General features: G+C 35.4%; 1 protein-coding gene across 1 annotated transcript in view; it reads left to right on the plus strand.

Moving 5' to 3' along the window:
- Nucleotides 1–12,089: 12,089 nt before the first annotated feature.
- LOC134539593 (uncharacterized) overlaps nucleotides 12,090–23,201 on the plus strand; it is a 52,865-nt gene continuing 41,753 nt past the window's right edge. Inside the window, exon 1 of the mRNA XM_063381758.1 lies at nucleotides 12,090–12,210. The gene's annotated coding sequence lies outside the window, so the exon portion shown is untranslated. The remainder of the gene's footprint in view (nucleotides 12,211–23,201) is intronic.

Here is a 23,201-nt window from a genome sequence, read left to right on the forward strand (position 1 = left end):
CGTTGTAAGTTGTTTATGTTTTTGTTAGTTAAATTCTACCTCGGTTTTAAAAATATTTTTTTGGGATTTGTAAACATTATTAAGGAGGTACACTATAAAATCGATAAGCATTGAGAAAACTGGGAAGGCTAGATTTTGTGTGTAGAGGGAATTTACTCCAAGGGAACAGAGAAAATTAATGTTTTCTTTAAGGCGAGGGACCCTAAGGTGAGGTGTTGTGTCCCTGGGAAGAAAGGGAATTGTAGCGCAGACCATAGGAGATGGGCTGACTACGGAATTAAGGGTCAGGAGAATCCTGAGAGTTGTGAGTAGTTTGGGGCAGGAGTTCCCCATGGTAGTACCGAAGTGGCTATCCTGTATGGGATAGGGTACCATTTCAATGAAGTTTGTTGGTGGGGTTAGAGCCCCCTGTGTAGTGGGCCTATAGCAGATAGGCACTACAGTGAAATTTTTGGTTATTTTGTGAGGTAAATTCCCTGGAGGTTAAGTAAGATTGGATTCAGTTAGGAAGGAGGGAAATGAGAAACATTGCTGTAGAGAGTTAGTGTACTTGCCTAATGTGAAATTGAATTTTAATAAATTAATTAATGAGAAAGTTTTTTCTGGTCAAATAATAATGGAAGGGAATTAATTAATTTTTTTGAGTAAGGTGTTTTAAGTAATGAAATAAAATAATGTGAAGAAGTTTGAATAATTGGGGAGGAATTTCTTTAAGAGTTTAGATAATTGTTTTTGAATTTATTGAGATATTCAGCCAGTGGAGTTTGAGTATGAGAGATACAGTGAGATTTTAAGGAAATCGGTTGTTTATTAATTAGGACAAATGAGATTTTATGATTTAGAGTCAGTAAGCATAGTTAAATTTACGACATAATATTTGTTGACAGTTTACAGTTATTAAGGAGAAAACAGAGTAATCTATTTATTTTTATTTTAAGGGTTTGAAGATAAGATTATGAATTTTTTTTTTGAAAGTTTCTTGGGCATGTTTGAATAATTTTTATTTGGATTTTAAGAAATTACAGAGAAAATTTAATTGATTTACATTAGTTTGGAAGTATGGAGGTTTAGTGTTCGATTAGCCCTAACTTGATGGTCGGATCCCAAAAGAATGCCGTAAAACCGATAGCCAATTGAGAGGAATGCGGTAGGCGCTTGTGTAGAGAGGGGTTGTGGGAAAACTCCTTGGGACTGATGGCAGATCAGGGGCCCTAAATAGTGTGTGATGCTGTAAAACCAGTGCAGAGAAAGCCTGGTATGCTTAAATTTTTGGGCACAGGTTATGTAAACCTGGGGTTCCATGGGATTTAGTCATGTTAGCTGCTGTGAGACATTAAGATTTCCAGGCTCCATAGTAAATTCAATGTAAATTTTTGTTTTCTTAAAATAATAAATTTGTTTTTAATTTATTTGAGATATTTGATTTGGAACAGTGAATACAGACCCCGAGGAATAGTAGTTGTCATGATGAGAAGAAGGTGGTAGGCCTAAAAGGGTACAGGCACCACAGAGGTTATGTGCATTGCATAATTTAAATATAAGGAAACTTGAGAATTTGAAATTTTGTTGTTGGTTTGTACACCCATAAGAAGAGTATAGGCAGAATTTTTATTGTTATGAGATGTCTAATTTAATTGAAAAGAAGAAAGTTTAAAGATGCAAGGTAACATTATTATTGTAATAATTGAAAGAGATTAAGAGGTAGAGAGAAATAGGCAGTTTTTGTTTGTAAGTACTAAAGTTTACATATAGAAATTTAGTAACTAAGAATGAATAATAAGTTAAGTCTAGTGTAAAAGTTTTTTTTAAGTTTGTTAAGTTAAGAGTCACAAGTAAATTTTTTTTTAGAGAGAATGTCTTTGATAGGAAGTATTAGAAACTTATGGGAATTTTAGGGTAACATAAATAATGTAGGTAATGAATAATAAATAGATGGTAGGTCTTAAGTTAGGATTAACATTTGAAGCAGAATTTAATTAAGAAGAAGGAAAATAAATAGGCCTAATGAAAAGAACAAAAAAGGATTTTATGGTAAAGCATTTTTTTAAAGTAATAAACAATGAATAATAATGTTGTTTCAGGGTAATGTGTACTAATAATACAATTTTTTTTAGGACCAAAGAACAGGAATTATGTAATTTAAATTAACATGTATTTTTGAAACTGTTACAGATTCCTTAAGATGAGCTGAGCAGCAGTCCAGTTTACAAGATGACAAGAGTTCGAGAGACAAGATACAAGATCACTGAAACAAGAGCCAAGACTGAAGATTCAAGAGAAGAGAAAGCTGGCAGCCATGGACTTACAAGTGGAGATTAATAAGGTCATGTAAAGTTTTATTTTTTTTTATGGAAGACAGTAACTGGAGTTTTTTTTTGTTATAAACATTATTTACAGAACTTTTTAGGTTATAGTAATGTAATGGAACTAGTGAGTTGTGGTAGCTGTCAAAAAGAACTAATACCTTAAGTTTAATTTTTAAAGTTAATTTTCTTAATTTACAGAGGGATTAGTAGTTTTTTTTTTAAAACCTTATTTAGGTTGGAATTTAAATACAATAGCTTATTATAAATGTGTACGAACAGTTCAAGTTCACAGTACTGATAGGTAGGTCAGATGATCTTATTGATTTTGATGATTTGTTGTTTTGAGTTGATTTTTAAGTGTTGTGAATTAGACAATGAAATAGTTCTGAAAACTTAAATTATTTCAAGCTAAGAAATAGTAAATTTAATTGTAACTCAAAGGACACCAGAATTTAATTTTTTTTTGAATTAGTAATGTTTGAAAATTTTATACTTTACAAAAAAAGGTTATAAACAAACAGATCGGATGGAACAAGGATGCAGTAAATCACAATTTCATTTAGAATTATTGATTAGCTTTTGAGGTTATGAAGTAAAAGTAATTATAGTTTAAAAGTTTGAATAAAAAAAAATGGTTTTTTTTAATTTGTTTGAAATAGAAAGTTTAAAAGTTAATTAGTCATGATCTAGGTGGGTGATGGGGTGGGAATTGGCCACTCTTTTTCCCTATAACCTCCCTAACATGGCCTTCTATTACAACTAACAGAAATAAAGAAGAAGAAAAATGAAGAATTATTAGTTAGAATGTTTCTTTCATGAAGATACCTGATGAACTTTTTTTTTATTGTTGGGAAGAATAGTAGCAAGATTAATCAGATGTTTTACTCAGAAGAAGAAGAAGAAGAAGATAAAGCAGTTTTATGACTCGACAAGCCAGAGATTGGTGTTTCCCCTCTGCGCTTCTATTGACTACGTTGTTTACTCTCATGGGATAGCTGGTTCGGCACCATGGAGAGAGATTGGGGGGCATTGTGGTTGCCCCCAGAAGAAAAGAAGAGTAGAAGAGGTTATGGGTGGGTCATGTGAACTGACCTTCAACCCAGTTACTTCGTGGGGACTATTTGCTGTATAGAGAAGATCAAGACTCAAGAGTTAGGGAAAATCATTGGAGGTCATGTTTCCCTTCCTTAAGTTTTTCCTATCAAATTATTTGCCTGATTAGATTATGCTAAGGGTGGGATACTTTATGTTAGCAGTTGAATTAATTAATTTTATTTTTTTGTGTGTTTGCATCCTTGCCCATCGATTGCAGTTTAGTAGTTAGTTTTGTATTTGTCAGGCGTGATGGTAATGCCTGTTGATGATGTTTCAGAATTGTAATCTGTTCGTGATGAGGATGGCACAACTCCGAAGCAGATGTGGGGAGAAGTTGTGAGCTGCCCTGGAAGCCAGTCCAGTAGCTGTTGGAGTTGAGTGGTGTTTGCTGATGGCCAGCCCAGGGAGCTACTCTTCTCGACAACACTGACTTCGAGGAGTTGCACCAACCTTCACGAGATAAGAGTTTAATTAATTGAAACACTGTAAGGACACTTAATTTTTTTTGAAGAACGAAAGAAGTATGGTAATAAACGGAAACTGAAAAAAAAAATAATAATAATTATCAAGAATTTGCACATTGTTTAACGAATACTGAGAAACTAAGAACAGTAATTTAATTTGTAAAGAGAGCTTCACTAACAGAACAATTTTTTTAGAATTGAGAACTCGAGCCTCTGAAGGTTCCTGTGAGAACAAACCAGATAAAAGTTTTACATTTAATTTTATGAATACTTGTTGTTTTAAAATAAATCTTATGCAGAATCTAGATGTATGTTCAGACAGCAAGGAACTAAGAAAATTATTATTTTTGTGAAATGAGGAATTTATAGTTATGGTTTAATGGAAAAAGACAATTTGTAATTTTGAGGTAGCTCGATGGGGCTCGAGCTCTGTGAGGGGAGGGTTATGTCGCGGGTTGAAATTTTGCAGGGTTGTTGAAATCAAATTTAGGGACTTTACTGACGGGACTCTGGGCTGGCTGCTCTGTTCACTCGTCAGCGCAAGTGGCGTGACCATGTAATTGGGGCACGGGGCCGGCGCGGCGCGCTGCGGGCTTGCAGAATTTTGTTTGTTTGTTTGGCCGCGCGCTGGCGCAGCCACGGGCCGCAGTTACTGGGGCGCGCTGTCGTAACAAGCCGCGCGGTGTGGCCTGCACATTGGGGTAGAGGGGGGGTAGTCTTCCCAGATGTTCTAGTTAGTTGTTTAGTAAATTTGACTTCAATAACGAGCTTTTGTTATGGTAGGCGCGGCAGGGCGCGCGAATTTAAGCGCAAGTGAGTGGTGACTCGGGGCTCACTCAGGCGGAGGCTATGCGTCTCACCTGTGGTCACGAGTTGTTAGTTCGTTCGTGATGTAGGAATTCAGGCTCACTCAGGCGGAGGCTATGCGTCTCACCTGTGGTCACGAGTTGTTAGTTCGTTCGTGATGTAGGAATTCAAGCTTTCGGGCGGAAGCTATGGTCGACGCCAGAGGCCACGAGTCGTTTAATTTAAGTTAGGTCATAATGTAGTCGTCAAGCTTTCGGGCGGAGGCTATGGCCCTCGTCAGGGGTCACGCGTCATAGTTTTTAAAATGTAATGTTCGTTCGGGATTTCAAGGGCAGGAGAGGCCCCTACGTTATTTTTTTTAAAGTAATCGATCAAGAAAGGCTTTTCGGAAAATGTGAGTATGGACTTATCTTTGTTTTAATTTTAAGTATTAATTATGATTTGAGGTATTCGGAAGGACTAGGGAAGTGTTTAGTGAAGTTCTCTCATTCTCTCTCTTGTAAGGTCGTTCAATCGTTAAGGAAGTAAAGAGATTATTGTTTTAAATTGTAATCCCGCTATTTAAATGTTCTTTAAAATGATGTTGAGTATTTGACTTTAAGAATAAAATAATTTTAATTAAGTATTATGTTATTTTGCAAAATCTCCTTAGTTCAGCTCTCACCAGACATCCTGTACGGGATGACGAACCTATGATCCTAGGTACAGTAAAGTATTTTATGAAGTTAAGACTAGTTGATGCCAAGCGAGTTGTTTCTATGTAAAGAGCTACGATTCTCGCCCCCCCCCCCCCCTCTGAAGGTGGATCGTGACAGAAATGGCGGTGGCACCGGCTAGGTGCACGTGACAATATTATAAAATAATGCTGCTTTAGCGGTTGCGGCCAAATAGAAAATTCAGCCGAAGACAGATGCTGCAATTGGTGCCATGTAATCTTGTAGCTTCGTAGTCAAGTAGCCTTGTAATATTATAACATAATGCTGCTGTAGCAGTTGGAGCCAAAGAGAAAATTCAGTCGAAGACAGATGCCGCAATTGGTGCCATGTAGACTTGTAGCTTCGTAGTCAAGTAGCCTTGTACTATTATAACATAATGCTGCTGTAGCAGTTGGAGCCAAAGAGAAAATTCAGACGAAGACAGATGCCGCAATTGGAGCCTTGTAGACTTGTAGCTTCGTTGTCAAGTACTCGTGTAGACTTGTAGTCCTGTATCCTCGCAGTCTCGTAAACTTATGTTCTAGAAGATTCGTAGCTCTGTAGCCTCGCAACCTCGTAAACTTGAAGTTTCTTAGTCTTGTAGTCTCGTAACCTCATGGCTCGTTGTCACGTAGTCATGATGTCTTGGGACCTCGTATAATTGTAGCTATGTAGCCAAGTAGCCTCGTAGACTTGTAGCTACGTAAACAAGTAGTCATGCAATATAATAACATAATGCTGCTGGATTAGTTGGAGCCGAGTAGACTTGTATTCTTGTAGCTCCAAAGACATGTAGTTTCGTAGCCACGCGGTCTTTTAGCCATGCAGTCTCGTAGCTATGTATAACTCGTAACCAGCTAGATCCTTTAAGACTCGTAGCCTTGTGGCCTCATAGTCTCTTAGACTCGTAAAATTCTAGTCAAATATATTTGGAGTTGGTGAGACAAAAGACAGTTGGAGCCAATGACTGTAGGAGCCAATGACTGATGGAGTCACTAGACTGATGGAATCAATAGACTGATGAAACCAATGAATAATGGAGCCAATAAATATTGTAGCCAATGAATATTGGAGCCAATGACAAATGTGCGGCCTTTTTGATGATGGTGCTGCCTTTTTGTTGTCGGTGCTTCCAAATGCGCTGCCTTTTCGTTGTCGGTGCTTCCAAATGCGCTGCCTTTTCGTTGTCGGTGCTTCCAAATGGGCTGCCTTTTCGTTGTCGGTGCTTCCAAATGTGCTGCCTTTTCGTTGTCGGTGCTTCCAAATGTGCTGCCTTTTCGTTGTTGGTGCTTCCAAATGGGCTGTCTTTTCGTTGTCGGTGCTTCCAAATGTGCTGCCTTTTCGTTGTCGGTGCTTCCAAATGTGCTGTCTTTTTGTTGTCGGTGCTACCAAATGTGCTGCCTTTTCGTTGTCGGTGCTTCCAAATGTGCTGCCTTTTCGTTATTGGTGCTTCCAAATGAGCTGCCTTTTCGTTTTCGGTGCTTCCAAATGTGCTGCCTTTTCCTTGTCGGTGCTTCCAAATGTGCTGTCTTTTCGTTGTCGGTGCTTCCAAATGTGCTGCCTTTTCGTTGACGGTGCTTCCAATTGTGCTGTCTTTTCGTTGTTGGTGTTTCCAAATGTGCTCTCTTTTCGTTGTCGGTGCTTCCAAATGTGCTGTCTTTTTGTTGATGGTCCTTCTATTTTTAATGTTGTTTTGAATCTAGTATTATTGTAAATGGTTCTTGATTTGACTAGCGTATTATTCCATACGGTGCATGTTTATAAGCGATTCCTAGACAGCAGGACGCTCAGTTTGTTACTGACGTCGGCGGTGTAAGGATCACCTAGTTTGTTTAATCTGGTGCATAAATCGCGTATTTACCTGTTCTTGCGAACTCGATGGCATCTTTACCGACTTTAACGTCGAACTCGGAGGTTGTACCATCGTCTACGGGAACCTTGACGACAGCTTCGACGGAGAAGGTGCAGATCCCGTTGGTAACGACGATAACGTCAACATTGGAGGAGATTTCAACAGATGTGATACCACCATCAACCGAAGTTTCATCATCAGCAATGGATACTTCCGATAATGAAGAGCGTACATTGCGTCAGTGCAAATACTGTGACGTATCATTTACTATCACCTTAAAATGCTCGCAGACATAAAAGAAGCAGTTGTTCTAATAATGTTAAAAGAATACAATTTCAGTGCAAAAAGTGCAATAAACTAATTTCACGTCTTGATAGCTTACATCTTCATTATAAAAAAATCTCCAAGAAAGTTAAGTGCGAGTATAATGAACATGGTTATTGTTTTGACTCATGTGTTGTAGCAGCTGATGAGACTATATAAGTGAGACCCTGGTGATATGAATTTCAGTCCGTCTCTGACTGCGGTGATGAACGGATCGGATAGTTAGACTTGTATTACATAATAGACCTGTATCTAGCTATTCTTGAGAACTCGATGGCATCATTACCACTATCTACACCAACCTGGATCGAACGTCTACCATCATCAGTGCAGAGCACGATGACAACGATGTCTACAGCTTCACCTGTTCTCTCAGCACAGCAGGAGATTTCGACGCGTGCAACATCTTCCGCAGAGCAGACCTCAACGGCTTCAGAAGTTAACATGTCAGCAGTGTTACAATGGTTGTCAACAATTCCAGTGTCATTGATGAAGGAAGGAGCATCCAGCGGTGTTCCATCACCCGACTGCACGTACTGTGAGAAGATCAAAAACTTGGAATTACGGGATCATGTAATACACAATTGTAATAATAACTCTAAACGCATTAAATATCAGTGCAACAGGTGTTTAAGCAAGTTTAAACAATATGGAAGATTAAAACGGCACCTCAGGAATTGTGATAGACTGGCTGTACATTCATCGGAATCAAGCTGTATATTTTGTAACAAAACATTGGCACATATTCAAAGTGCACAACGACACGAAATATATCACTGTCCTTTTAATGAAGTCGATAATTCGTCTTCGTGTGAAAATTGTGGTGTACTAATATGTCGACCTGATAAACTGAATAGACATTTACGAACATGTAAAAGACTTACTTCATCCATTAACAAGACTGTTTGAATCAAGGAATCCACAAAACTTTAGTACTTTGACTGTGTATTTTTTTTTTGTTTTCTTGTATTAGAGTAGTACTTATGTAATTAAAGTTTTTTTAAAAGAACTTGCGGTGTTTTTTATTTTCTCAAACCTGCCACTTTAGTGGTACTTCTTAAAAATATTAAAGTTGTTTTGTATCGTCCAGGGATCGAACCAAGGACCTAAGTCGATCTATTCAATCTGTATATAGATTACTTATTTATTTAATGAATTTTAAATTTTTTCCCGAATCTCTAGCATTAAAATTACGCATTTTCAATATGGTGGTCTTGATGTCTGATAGGATGATGGTTATAGAGGATTTAGAGTCTCTTTACGAATGTTGAACATGGTTTATTGAAATTATTATTTTTTACATAAAATTAAACATTATTGCTTCGATCGGGTATCGAACCGAGGACGGGAATCGATCGAATCAATATGTAAATTAATAAGTGATTTATTTAATGGATTTTGGAACTATTCCCGAATTTCTAGCTAAATAATTACGGATTTTCAAGATGGCGGCCAAATTTAAAGATGGCGGGTGTCACAGCAATAATAATAAATGATTACTGCACTCTAGCGGATAAGAATTAAACTAACATGTCATCAGCGCACTCTCGCCGACGATACAATGATGATGGCTTCCAGCTTCGAAGACAAGATGGCGGACATGACGTAATACTAGGTGACGATATATATGCTTTGAAAAAAAAAGTGGTGGGAGTCAGTCTGCCTGCAGCCACCGCGGGGGAAGGATCGGTCGTCATTTTTATTTTTTTGCCCTTACCGGGTTCGGACCGAGGACTCCGAGCTCCGTGTCGTTAATGTATGTTTTTTAAATATTTTTTATTAAAATTTTATTAATTGAATTTTAAATTTTTTTACATTAAAATCGGATAATAAATTTAAAGATGGCGGGCATAACGGAAATTGCAGCGGTGACGTCATCATCCATGATGACGTCAGAGGCTTATCGGAGGCTGTAGACATGGATGCTTAAGCCTACATATGGACATTCCTAGCTGCTGGTATTTTTAAGGAATAAAACGGGAAATGTTCCCTCGAAACGGGAGTTTTTCCCTCGAAAACGCGAATTTTTTTCTTAAAACGGGAATTTTTGAGTCATTTTTGAGGATTTTTGAGGAATTTTTGCCGCCGTGACGTCACAAATCCAATATGGCGGACCGACAATCGCAATCCACACCCAGAACCCAGTCCCCGGACCGGCTATCCTATACTACTATAGGCAATTATCTAGATCGCTAGAGTTGCCAAAGTGTCGGAGTGCTTCGGTCAAAGGAAGCCTGCGCGATGTGCGTTATACATGTGACAGTGAATTAACTGTAGGTATGTTGTTGAGGAAATGCTGCAAATATGTTACGTTTATTCTATTTGGTATATTTGAAGTTAGATTAGTGCAAGTAAGATGATATTTTAATCAGTTTTTACTTGTGAAGAATTTTTGTACTGGCTTCATAAATTGCTCAACAGAACACCCTAAAACTCTAATTTAATAAATATTTATCTTTATATATATATTTCTTGTGTGCGTGTGTATGTCACTGAACTCCTCCTAGATGGCTGGACCGATTTTGATGAAATTTTGTGTGTGAGTTCACGGGGATTCGAGGATGGTTTAGATTCACAATTGGATATTTTATCTCGATTCTGAGTTAAGAAAAACTAAAAAAAACACGCTTTATAAGCAAAAATTGCAACGCATTATTAGAAGCCATTAAGTTTTGCTATTGTAAGGAACTAAGTAGAGAGTAAGAAAAAAATAAAGATCCTGACAGTTTATAGTGTCGCCATATTTGTTTCAATTTTCAATACCCTTTTTGTATATTACAATTTAAATTGCAGAAAAAAATCATGTTTCATAGCCACACAAATAGTGAGTGTGTGTCATTTCTCTATAAAATTATTTGTGTAGTTTATTGATTCCATAACGAATTTTTTCAATCATTTTTAATAAAAATTATTCATTTTTTAAATAAAAAAACTATTTAAAATAAAACTATAAAAAAATTAAAAAAAATTCTATTAAAAATTATTTACTTTGGAAAAATTATTCATTTTAAAAGTTATCAAGCAAAAAAATAATTTTTTATCAAATTTACACGTGAGTTTTATAACAACCAACCTAACCTAAAAATTATTTGGTAGCTTATTGACTTCATAACATTTTTCAATTGTTTTTAATAAAAATTAGAATTTTATAACGTGAGTTTTATAACAACCAACCATTTTTCAATTGTTTTCAATAAAAATTAGAAAATGTTTATTTAACTAATTTTTCATTTATAAGTAGTTGTTAATTTTGGAATGTTTTACATTTGATCCGGTAGACTGCGCTACCATCGCAGCATCAAATATTAAATATTATTCTATTTTAATTTCAGTTTGTCCCAACAGTTGGTGCTGCGATCAAATTGAGAAAAATATTTGAAATTTTGTGTTATTATTGTGTTCGTTTAAGCCGTGTGCTAATTAAAATATTAGCTATGAATATAAATTGATGTTTGAAGAGTTTTGAAGTGTTCCTAAAAAACGATACTTTTTGCGAATTTAGGGTGGAATCGAAGTAAGTATATATATTTTGTATAAATTTTGTATAAATATAAATACACGTGAGTTTTATAACAACCAACCTAACCTAAAAATTTATTTGTGTAGCTCATTAATTTCATAATAAATATTTTAAATTGTTTTTATTATTCATGTTTTAAATAAAAATAATTATTAAAAAATTAGAAAAAAATTCTATTAAAAATTACATACTTTGAGAAAATTATTCATTTTCAAAATTATTGACTTTATAACATATTTTTCAATTGTTTTTAATAAAAATTAGAAAATGTTCATTTAACTAATTTTTCATTTATAAGTAGTTGTTAATTTTGGAATGTTTTACAATCGATCCGGTAGACTGCGCTACCATCGCAGCATCAAATATTAAATATTATTCTATTTTAATTTCAGTTCGTCCCGACAGTTGGTGCTGCGATCAAATTGAGAAAAATATTTGAAATTTTGTGTTATTATTGTGTTCGTTTAAGTCGTGTGCTAATTAAAATATTAACTATGAATATAAATTGATGTTTGAAGAGTTTTGAAGTGTTCCTAAAAAACGATACTTTTTGCGAATTTAGGGTGGAATCGAAGTAAGTATATATTTTGTATAAATTTTGTATAAATATAAATACACGTGAGTTTTATAACAACCAACCTAACCTAAAAATTTATTTGTGTAGCTCATTAATTTCATAATAATTTTTTTTATTGTTTTTATTATTCATGTTTTAAATAAAAATAATTATTAAAAAATTAGAAAAAAATCTATTAAAAATTACATACTTTGAAAAAATTATTCATTTTAAAAATTATTGACTTTATAACATATTTTTCAATTGTTTTTAATAAAAATTAGAAAATGTTTATTTAACTAATTTTTCATTTATAAGTAGTTGTTAATTTTGGAATGTTTTACATTCGATCTAGTAGACTGCGCTACCATCGCTGCATCAAATATTAAATATTATTCTATTTTAATTTCAGTTTGTCCCAACAGTTGGTGCTGCGATCAAATTGAGAAAAATATGTGAAATTTTGTGTTATTGTGTACGCTTAAGTCATGTGCTAATTAAAATATTAACTATGAATATAAATTGATGTTTGAAGAGTTTTGAAGTGTTCCTAAAAAACGATACTTTTTGCGAATTTAGGGTGGAATCGAAGTAAGTATATATTTTGTATAAATTTTTTATCAAATTTACACGTGAGTTTTATAACAACCAACATAACCTAATAATTATTTGGTAGCTTATTGACTTCATAACATATTTTTTAATTGTTTTTAATAAAAATTAGAATTTTATAACGTGAGTTTTATAACAACCAACCTAACCTAAAAATTATTTGGTAGCTTATTGACTTCATAACATGTTTTTCAATTGTTTTTAATAAAAATTAGAATTTTATAATGTGAGTTTTATAACAACCAACATAACCTAATAATTATTTGGTAGCTTATTGACTTCATAACATATTTTTCAATTGTTTTTAATAAAAATTAGAATTTTATAACGTGAGTTTTATAACAACCAACCTAACCTAAAAATTTATTTGTGTAGCTCATTAATTTCATAATAAATTTTTTAAATTGTTTTTTTTATTCATGTTTTAAATAAAAATAATTATTAAAAAATTAGAAAAAAATTCTATTAAAAATTACATACTTTAAATCGTTTTCGGTGATAATTAAAAATTTTATTTTTATAATTAACTCATATTCGTTTTGGATTACTTGAGTTTATTTCGTATAAATTTGTTAACAACCACCCTAATATAAAAATTATTTGTGTAGTTTATTGATTCCATAACGAATTTTTTCAATCATTTTTAATAAAAATTATTAATTTTTTAAATAAAAAAACTATTTAAAATAAAACTATAAAAAATTTGAAAAAAATTCTATTAAAAATTATTTACTTTGGAAAAAATTATTCATTTTAAAAGTTATCAAGCAAAAAAATAAAATTACACGTTTTTTATCTAAAATTTGTTACAATAAATCTTTTTTGTTAATTAATTAAAATTTCATTCTCAATAAAAAAACTCACATTCGTTGCGTATTATTTTACAGTATTTTTTTTTTCTTCAGAAAAATGCCACGTCTTCGAGGAAGAGCCAGAAATATTGGTCGACGTACTCCGAACGCGCAATTGGTCCATGATCGTCGAATAAATAGAACAGATGAAGAACACTCGGCGGATAATGCAAATCTGAGAGATCAAGTTGCATCTACACGTGCGAATGAAAATTCAGTACAACGCACTCGACGTCTTCGTGCTAATGCAGTAAGACAACGAGAGGCACGTCAACAAGCGACGGATGCACATAGAGAACGTAACCAACGCCGGATGCAAAATGATCGAGCATTGACAAGAGCATCACTCAATCGCCTTGCGTTTGAATATGATCCTGAAATCAACTATTCGTCACATGCATTAATCTCGATTGGTAGTATGGACAAAAAGTGTCAACATTGTCATGCTTTCAAGTACAAAGGTGAATCAGCTGGTTTATGTTGCGCATCTGGAAAAATTTCACTGCCATCGCTAAATCCACCGCCGGAACCTTTAAAAACACTTTTAGCTGGCACCACATCTCAATCGAAATTGTTTTTGCGAAAAATTCGTAAATTCAATTCATGCTTCCAAATGACATCATTTGGAGCAACAAAAATTGTTCATAATGAAGATGGTCGTAATTTCGAATCTACATTCAAAATTCAAGGTCAAGTGTACCACCAAATTGGTTCATTGCTCCCAATGCCTGATGCCGATCCAAATTTATTTTATGGGCAATGAGGAGCAACAATCACACACACGCTGCGCTTACAACTATATAGAGCAGATGGAGGAACGAGAAATTGTGGACATTTTGGAAACGTTTTTGCAAAACCATAACCAGTTGTTGCAATTGTTCAAGAATTTTTCTAGCAGACTGCAAAACGACAACTACGCCATTATTATTAAAGCAGACAAAGTGCCCTACGGAGAGCACGCAGGCACATATAATGTTCCAACTATTAATGAAGTTGCAGTTGTTATGGCTGGTGACCCATGTGAACGTCGGGACATTTGCATTCAACGCAGAGATAATACGATGCAATTAATTCAAGACAATCATCGTTCTTACGATGCATTGCAGTATCCGTTGATATTTTGGGAAGAAGAAGATGGATACCATTTAAGTATTAAACAAAGGAATCTAACTACAGGTACAACTTATAGACTATCTTACAGATTTTTTTTTTCCAAATAATTTCTGTATCTCTAATATATATATTTATTTGCAGGTGAAGAACTGATCAAGAAAGTTAGTGCTATGAACTTCTACGCATATCGATTGATGATACGTGCTAATGAAGACAATACCATTCTCCGATGCAGACAGCTATTTCATCAGTATATTGTCGATATGTACGTGAAAATCGAAAGTGAGAGATTACGATATATAAAATTTAATCAAACAAAACTTCGTGCTGAGGAGTACATTCATTTGCGTGACGCCGTTATTGGTAACGTAGATGCATCTAATGACATCAACAACATCGGTAGCGCATATATTCTCCCATCATCATACATTGGTAGTCCGCGTCATATGCAAGAGTATATTCAAGACGCCATGACTTACGTACGTGCATATGACCGACCAGATCTTTTTATCACATTTACGTGTAATCCAAACTGGGATGAAATTCAAAGTTTGTTGTTGCCAGGTCAAACATCGATGCATCGCCATGATATCACTGCACGTGTTTTTAAACAAAAATTAAAATCTTTGATGAATTTGATTACACATCACTCGGTATTTGGTGAAACACATTGTTGGCTTTACTCTGTTGAATGGCAAAAACGAGGTTTACCTCATGCGCATATTTTGATTTGGTTGGTGGATAAAGTACGCCCAGAAGAAATCGACAAAATTATTTCAGCCGAAATTCCAGATCCGAATGTTGATCAAGAATTGTTTGACATTGTAACTACTAATATGATCCATGGTCCATGTGGTACTCTAAACATGATGTCACCATGTATGGACAATGGAAAATGTACGAAACATTTTCCAAAACCATTCCAATCTGATACTATCACCAATATTGACGGTTATCCATCTTACCGGCGTAGAGACGTAGACAATGGCGGTCAATCATATGAATTGCGTCTGTTAAACGGTGTGACAGTAGATATTGATAATCGCTGGGTAGTTCCATATTCACCATTGCTGTGCAAAACCTATAAAGCGCACATAAACGTTGAACTATGCAGTTCAGTGAAATGTATAAAATACATTTGTAAGTATGTTCACAAGGGCAGTGATAAAGCTGTATTCGCTGTTCAAAATGTAAATGACAATGACGAAATTACACGTTATCAAATGGGTCGATACATAAGCAGTAACGAAGCTATTTGGCGCATTTTTACGTTTCCTATACATGAAAGGGATCCTGCTGTTATACATTTGGCTGTGCATCTTGAAAACGGACAGCGTGTTTACTTTACAGAACAGACTGCACTACAACAAGCTTTAACGGCTCCAAAAACAACTCTTACTGAATTTTTCAACCTTTGTTGCCGACAAGATGTTGTTGGTAAATTCGCAAGGACATTATTGTATACTGATGTTCCTAAAATTTTTACGTGGAATAAACAATAAAAAAATTGGGAACCACGGAAACGAGGCATTCCAGTCCCAGGATTCACCGACATATTTATGACAAATACTTTAGGTCGAGTATATACAGTTCATCCTAAGCAACGCGAATGTTTTTTTTTTTGCGTTTGTTATTGGTTACCGTTCCTGGACCAACATCTTTCCGATATTTGCGAAAAGTCAATGGTACTTTACACGACACTTTCTTTGATGCGAGTCGTGAGTTACATTTATTGGAGGATGATAACCATTGGGATCTCACACTTGCAGATGCAGCACTGAGCTCATCTCCACAACAAATTCGTCAATTATTTTCAATAATATTGACAATGTGTTTTCCGTCTGAAGCATCTGCTTTGTGGGACAAATATAAAGACTCAATGAGTGAGGATATTTTACATCGGATTAGAATTACTAATCAAAATCAAAATATCGAATTCTCCGCAGAAATATATAATGAGTCATTAATAATTATTGAGCATATTTGTATTCTTATTTCGATAATGCCGCTCATCCATTTCGGCATGCCAGCGCCGAACCGCCCAGCAGTAGATACCATCAACAGCGATGTTCAACGGGAACACTTCTTCGATAGAACTTCTTTGGCTACTTTTGTTGCCAATAATGAACAATTGCTCACTGCTGAGCAACGAAATGTATATGATCAAATTAATGTATCAATTGCAGCGCAACAAGGTGGATTCTTTTTTTTGGATGCACCAGGTGGTACTGGTAAAACATTCCTCATTTCATTGATACTTGCGCGCATCCGATCATAAAATAATATTGCATTGGCTATTGCTTCATCAGGAATCGCAGCAACGTTACTTGATGGTGGACGGACGGCGCATTCAGCGCTTAAATTACCTTTGAATGTTCACACAAATCCCGAAGCAATGTGTAACATAAAGAAGCATTCAGGCATGGCTCAAGTTTTGAGAAAATGCAAAATTATTATCTGGGATGAATGTACCATGGCCCACAAGTATTCGCTTGAAGCTCTCGACAGGTCCCTGAAAGATATCAAGGATAATACTAGGCTTTTCGGTGGTGCTCTATTGCTGCTGTCTGGTGATTTCAGACAAACATTACCAGTCATTCCACGCGCGACATATGCAGACGAAATAAACGCATGTTTAAAAGAATCTTATCTATGGCGAAGTGTCAGAAAATTATGCCTTACTATTAATATGCGCGTTCAACTTCAAAATGATCCATTAGCGTCAAGATTCTCTGAACAATTGTTGGATATTGGCAATAGTAAAATTGAATTGTATGAAGATACACAATATATTCGACTTCCAGAGAATTTTTGCAACATGGTGGCTACCAAAAATGAGTTAATAAACAGTATCTTTCCAGATTTGAGAAAATAATTGTACTAATCATGGATGGCTACGAGAGCGAGCAATTTTAGCTGCGAAAAATTTAGATGTTGATGCCTTTCAAAATACAGCAATTACTGCCTGGTAATGAAACTACATTTAAATCGATCGACACTGTTGTTGATCCTGATGAAGTTGTTAACTATCCTGTAGATTTACCTGGAATGCCACCACATAATTTGCGACTGAAGGTTGGTTCACCTATAATTTTTCTTCGAAATTTGAATGCTCCGAAATTATGTAATGGGACGCGATTAGTTATAAAAAAAAATATCATGGGCAACATTCTTGAAGCTACTATTTTGAGTGGAAAATTTCAAGGTGAGGTTGTACTTCTACCACGGATCCCAATGATTCCTTCAGATTCACTTATACCATTCAAACGTTTACAATTTCCAATCCGCTTGGCATATGCTATGACTATAAATAAGTCACAAGGCCAAACCATGACAATTTGTGGCTTAGATTTAGAAAATACGTGTTTTTCTCACGGTCAATTATATGTTGCGTGTTCCAGAGTTGGAAAACCATCGAATTTGTTTGTTTATACACCTCAAGGATTAACTAAAAATATTGTACATCCAATAGCATTAAGATAAATTAAGTTTTTGTAAATTAATAAATAAATGTTATAAAATAGTTTCATTATAAGATTGTTTACCTTTACATAAAACAAGTTAAAGTTTGTATTTACTATGCTGTTATTGCCACACTCCACGGATAATATCCCAACCTGTAATAAGTCATTTCATTCACTTAAAATTTTCGGTGACGCCTAGAAATATCCATGTCAATAATCATAGACAGTGGCTGCTATTATCCAGTCTACAAATTTCATCCGTGGAGTGTGGTAATAGATGCATATTTTTAGTTAACACAGCTTCTACATTTCACTTCACTCATACAGTATATGCATACTTACACACACAGTATATACTCACATGCTACCGATCGGTCGAATTTGTATAAGTGTACATGTAATGAAGTTAGATATTAAAATAACTCTTGAATTATAATTTTCATCAAAACAGTCCAGATTGTTACAGCTTATTGAAGAATGTTTGAAATTTTCGAATTAACGACGTGTGTACAGGACAACGTCTGTCGGGTCTGCTAGTTTAAATATAAAATTAGGTAGATATTCCTTCTCACAAACTACGATTTAAGAATTTATTTTTAATTTTACTGGCAACTATTTGGAAAATAAAAATGGGATTCTCTAATGAGGTTTAAATTCACATACTATAGGAATCGGACATGACGTCACATTTATAATGAGGCATGATGTATGACATCATGTTTTCAGTGTGTAAATTATCAAGAAAAAATAGCTGTACTGAAGAATAAATACAACGATTTTAAAACTACTAACTACGTAGATCAATTGAATTCTGATAGTTATTATCAGCATATAGGTATAATATAAAAGTTATTGACTTTTCTATCACTTTAATAACGTAATTGATTGTAATTTACCAAGGCTACGCAGTCGATTAGAAAACAAAAAGCTTAAAGTGCTGATAGGACGAATGAATTTATGTATTTCTCATAAAAAGTATATATTGTAATAGGATTTTTGTAATATAAATTTGTAATGTGATTTTTCACATTGAAACCTTTATTTCCTGTGCTAATTTGTTACAAGGAATGGAATAAGTACAGACCCGGAAAATTCGCGGGTTCAATAACCTCCAGGATAGACTCCAATATCCTCTACACACTCGGGCAAATGCCAACTGTTCATTGGCTGCTGACTTGTGAGTCGTCTCGACTGGGTGGCCTGTGATTCGCCACTTCTATGAGTGATGGTCTCTAATTGGCCCTCAGTCCTCCAGATTAACAGTGAACCAATGACAGAAGCAGCACTAAGGTAAAATTATTTGAATTTTAGCATAACACGAAATTAACCCGCGAATTTTCCGGGTCTCTAGGAATAAGAAAGGAATATCTTCCCCTCTTCCACTTCCAGGGCCATTCCATCCTCGACCACTTTACCTGAGTCATGTAAGACTGTCGAAACCTTCCTAATCCTCCTCCTTTCCAGACCACCTGCTGATTTTAAAAATCATCCTCGCCTGTCTTGCTGCCCACTGGGTTTCTTAACCTTCCCTCCTTCATATGAGGTACGAAGACTACCGGAAAAGCAGAGCAGAAAAATTTTTCCTTCTTAAGAATCAATGTCTACAGCCTCCGATAAGCCATTTCTAGGAATAAGGATACCATAACCGCCATCTTGGATTATGATGTCACCGTTGCAATTTCCGTTACGCCCACCATCTTTAAAATCCGCAATTTTTATGTTAGAAAATCGGGAAAAATTTTAAAAATCATAAAAAAATTAAGTAATCGAATTAAATAATATTAATCTTAAAAAACACTGTTGCACTTATCGTTACGGTCGTCATCTTGGATTAAATAAATGTTGCATGTTTCGTTATGCCCGCCATTTTGGTTGAGTACTATGTCATCGTTACACTTTATGTTACGACCGTCATATTGGATCCTATTAATGTTGCATATTTCGTTACATCCGCCATCTTGAAAATCTTTATTTATTATCCGATTTTAATGAAAAAAAGTTCAATATTCATCAAAAATTAACTTATTAGAATACAGATTGATTAGATCGATTCCCGTCCTTGGTTCTAAACCGCTAAGAGCAAACAGCCGATCCTTCCTCCATGAAAGCTACCTAGACTGACCTCACACTACCAATACAAAGGTACATATCATCAACCAGTATGTCGACATGTCCGCCACTTTGTCTTCGTCCGCTGGAGGCCGCCATCTTGTTTTCGTCTGCTAGTGTGCTGGCAACATGTTAGTATAATTTTCTGTGCACCATAACTTTGTCCTCAACTGGTGGCATTGAACTTGGACCTTGACCTTGAACTTTGACCTTAACCTTAAAATTTGACCTTGGCATTGTAATTTGACCTTGACCTTGAACATTGACCTTGACCCTGTATTTACCTTGACCTTGAAATTTGACATTAAAAAAACTTTTATGGCACGGAGCTCGGAGTCCTCGGTTCGAACCCAGTGAGAGCAATAAAATAAAAATGGCAACTGATCCATCCTCCACGGAAGCCACTGACAGACTGACCTCCCACCAATAATACTGAGGTATATATATCGTCAGCTGGTATGACATCATGTCCGCCATCTTGTCTTCATCTACTGGAAGACACCATCTTGTTATCGTCTGCTAGAGTGCGCTGACACCGTGTTAGTTTTATTCTAACCTACTAGAGTGCAGTAATCATTTATTACTGAGGTGCCCCGCCATCTTGAAATTTGGGCACCATCTTGTAATCGTATAATTATTTAGCTAGAAATTCGGGAAAAAATCCTAAATTCATCAAATAATCACTCATTAATTTACATAATGAATCGCTGAATTCCTGTCCTCGGTTCGATACTTTAACAGTGACAAGTGTAACTAAATATTAAATAAATTTAATATTCTGTTTTCCATTACCTTTCATGGAGTTTATAAATCATTCTCTCTTCAAAAATATAACACAAGACAATGTACGACAGTGTTCGACGAATTTAATACGTTGCCGATAAGCCTAACATGAAAGTCTAGTTTTTCGATAATCTGAATAACCTATAAACGTTCATGTTCAAAACCATCCATACAGATCAATTGTCTCCGGACCACGAGGCCGGTTCATAATCAATGTAAGACGTATAGACCAGTTATTTCCGAACCTCATGACCTTCCTCATCGTCCGCTAATTATATTCAATTAAACTAACGTATCATGTTTTAACGCTTACAAGAGGACCAAGAATCCCATCAAAAAGGCAGCACCATAAAAAAAGCACATTTTGGAAGCACCATCAAAAAAGGAAGCACATTTGGAAGCATTATCAAAAATAGGAAGCACATTTTCGAAGCACCTTTTTGGAAGCTTCCTTTTTTGATGGTGCTTCCAAAATGTGCTGCCTTTTTGATGGTACTTCCAAATGTGCTTGCTTTTTTGATGGTGCTTCCAAATGTGCTTCCTTTTTCGATGGTGCTTCCAAATGTGCTTCCTTTTTTAATGGTGCTTCCAAAATGTGCTTCCTTTTTTGATGGTGCTTCCAAATGTGCTTCCTTTTTTGATGGTGCTTCCAAATGTGCTGTCTTTTTTTAACATTAGTGAGTGGTATGCTGAATTTATATATGGCGGATCCAAGATGGCCGCCCGGGTTAGGGTCAAAGGACGAGGTAGCACAAGATGGCCGCCCGGGTTAGGCTCAAAGGTCGAGGTAGTGCAAAATGACCGCCCAGGTAAGGGTCAAAGGACGAGGTAGTACAAGTTGGCCGCCGTGACGTCACAATTCAAGATGGTGGTTGACTGCCGTCTCCTCCGCCTTTAGCCTGGTGCCGGAGAAACTATTATACACCACTGTTGTTCACAAAAGAAGACATAGGAATAACCATTCTGCCTAAATCGATGGTATTTACATTACCACCTGTGTTGACCGCATCTTGCAGGTGTAAGTATTTTTAATCTCGCAGCTTTTCCTGATTTAAAGAAACGTAACGAAGGCGTTCGCTTTTTCCTTTGACGAACATGTCAACTAAAAATTGGTGAAAAAAGTTGTCTGGACTGCGGGAAAAAGTTGACATCATTTTTCTCGTTGGCGTAAAAATTCACGCAGTAAAATCATTTATTGGGAACAGGCAGTTTGGTGGTGGGGTTTATGTGTGATGTATAGAAATTGTATCACACCTGCACCTTGCTGAATATTTATGGGTATTGCAGGACGTCAGTAAACTTATGATAATCGGCTGCCCTTGCCTGTGTGTTATCATGTGCTCGTAAATCAATGTCCAGGGAAAATATCTGGTCGTCTCTCACCACGGCAGCTATTTAATTAATTGTAAGTGCATTGTATCATCCTCTCCAGCGCAGTCCGATTCTTGTGGCCAGTTCTCAGTAGCGGTTTTTGACGTGACGTCTAATAAATCGATGAACGCCGGCTGCACGCACGAAAAAGTTTCCCGTTACTCACATTGTTCCGTTACGATTTGTCCCATTACGCTCATTCTTCCGTTACGCTGTGTCCCGTTACGCTCATTGTTCCGTTACGCTGTGTTCCGTTACGCTGTCGGCGAGTGCAGTAATAATAGGTTATGTTACAATTGACTAAAAAATTATGGTGATTCAAATAATTGATGATAGATTTTTAATTACAGGTTATTTATATGAAAACTTGTTCATGATTATATATTAACTTTATAGCTAAACGTTAGTTTTTAAAATTAATTACAAGTCATCTACACGTGAACTGTTTCGTCGACTGTTTATAAAGTGAAGTGAAAAGTTAATGTGGTTTTCATTGCTTATTAAAACAAGAATTTCGGCAATAAAGGTTAATTATTCTTTCATTTTAAAAATCTGATTGCTAGTATAATTTCAAGTATTTATTCTTTTATTATTAAAATAAAAATGATTCAATTTTATTCATAAAAGTATGTAATCATTTCATCAATGTTTTGTTATGACATTATCACGTTAAACTATCGTCCGTGAACCGACTTTACAGACAACCATTTTTTTTAGGTATTTATCAAACTATTGTTATCACGTAACATTCGTTGAAGTTTTAATACCATGTCTCTTTCAGCTCCCGGAAAAAGAATGGTAACGATGGTTTACTTCGATTTACTCGTCAAACATAAAAAAAATTCTTGCAAGAATTTATGCTGTTCATTATCAGCTGGAAAAAGTGAACCATTCTGATGATAATACCTGGCATTTACGGTCACTGTCAACTCGAAAAGACGTCATTTGAAAACACGAGTTTTTCCTTCTGATCCTATTTAAAAAGCACTGTGGTTAATCTGTGTCATATAAATAAAAATTTTCAGATTCTCTACAAGCTCGCTGAGTAAAGGAAGGGAAACTTTGCCGTTTATTATTAGCTATATTGTGCAAAGATTCGTCACTCTCACTATAACTGTAACAAAAGTCTTGGAAAATAAAATACTTAGTTTCTGAAATGTCTGTATAGGGTAGGGTTACGCGTACAATAACAACAAACATGAATGGAAAAGGCAAAAATTTGTTATTAAAAACATATTATTTATATAAGCAATAGAACACTCCAACACCCGAAAAAAAG

Source organism: Bacillus rossius, chromosome 15 (assembly GCF_032445375.1).
Source record: "Bacillus rossius redtenbacheri isolate Brsri chromosome 15, Brsri_v3, whole genome shotgun sequence".
In the NCBI taxonomy this organism is placed as follows: domain Eukaryota; kingdom Metazoa; phylum Arthropoda; class Insecta; order Phasmatodea; family Bacillidae; genus Bacillus; species Bacillus rossius.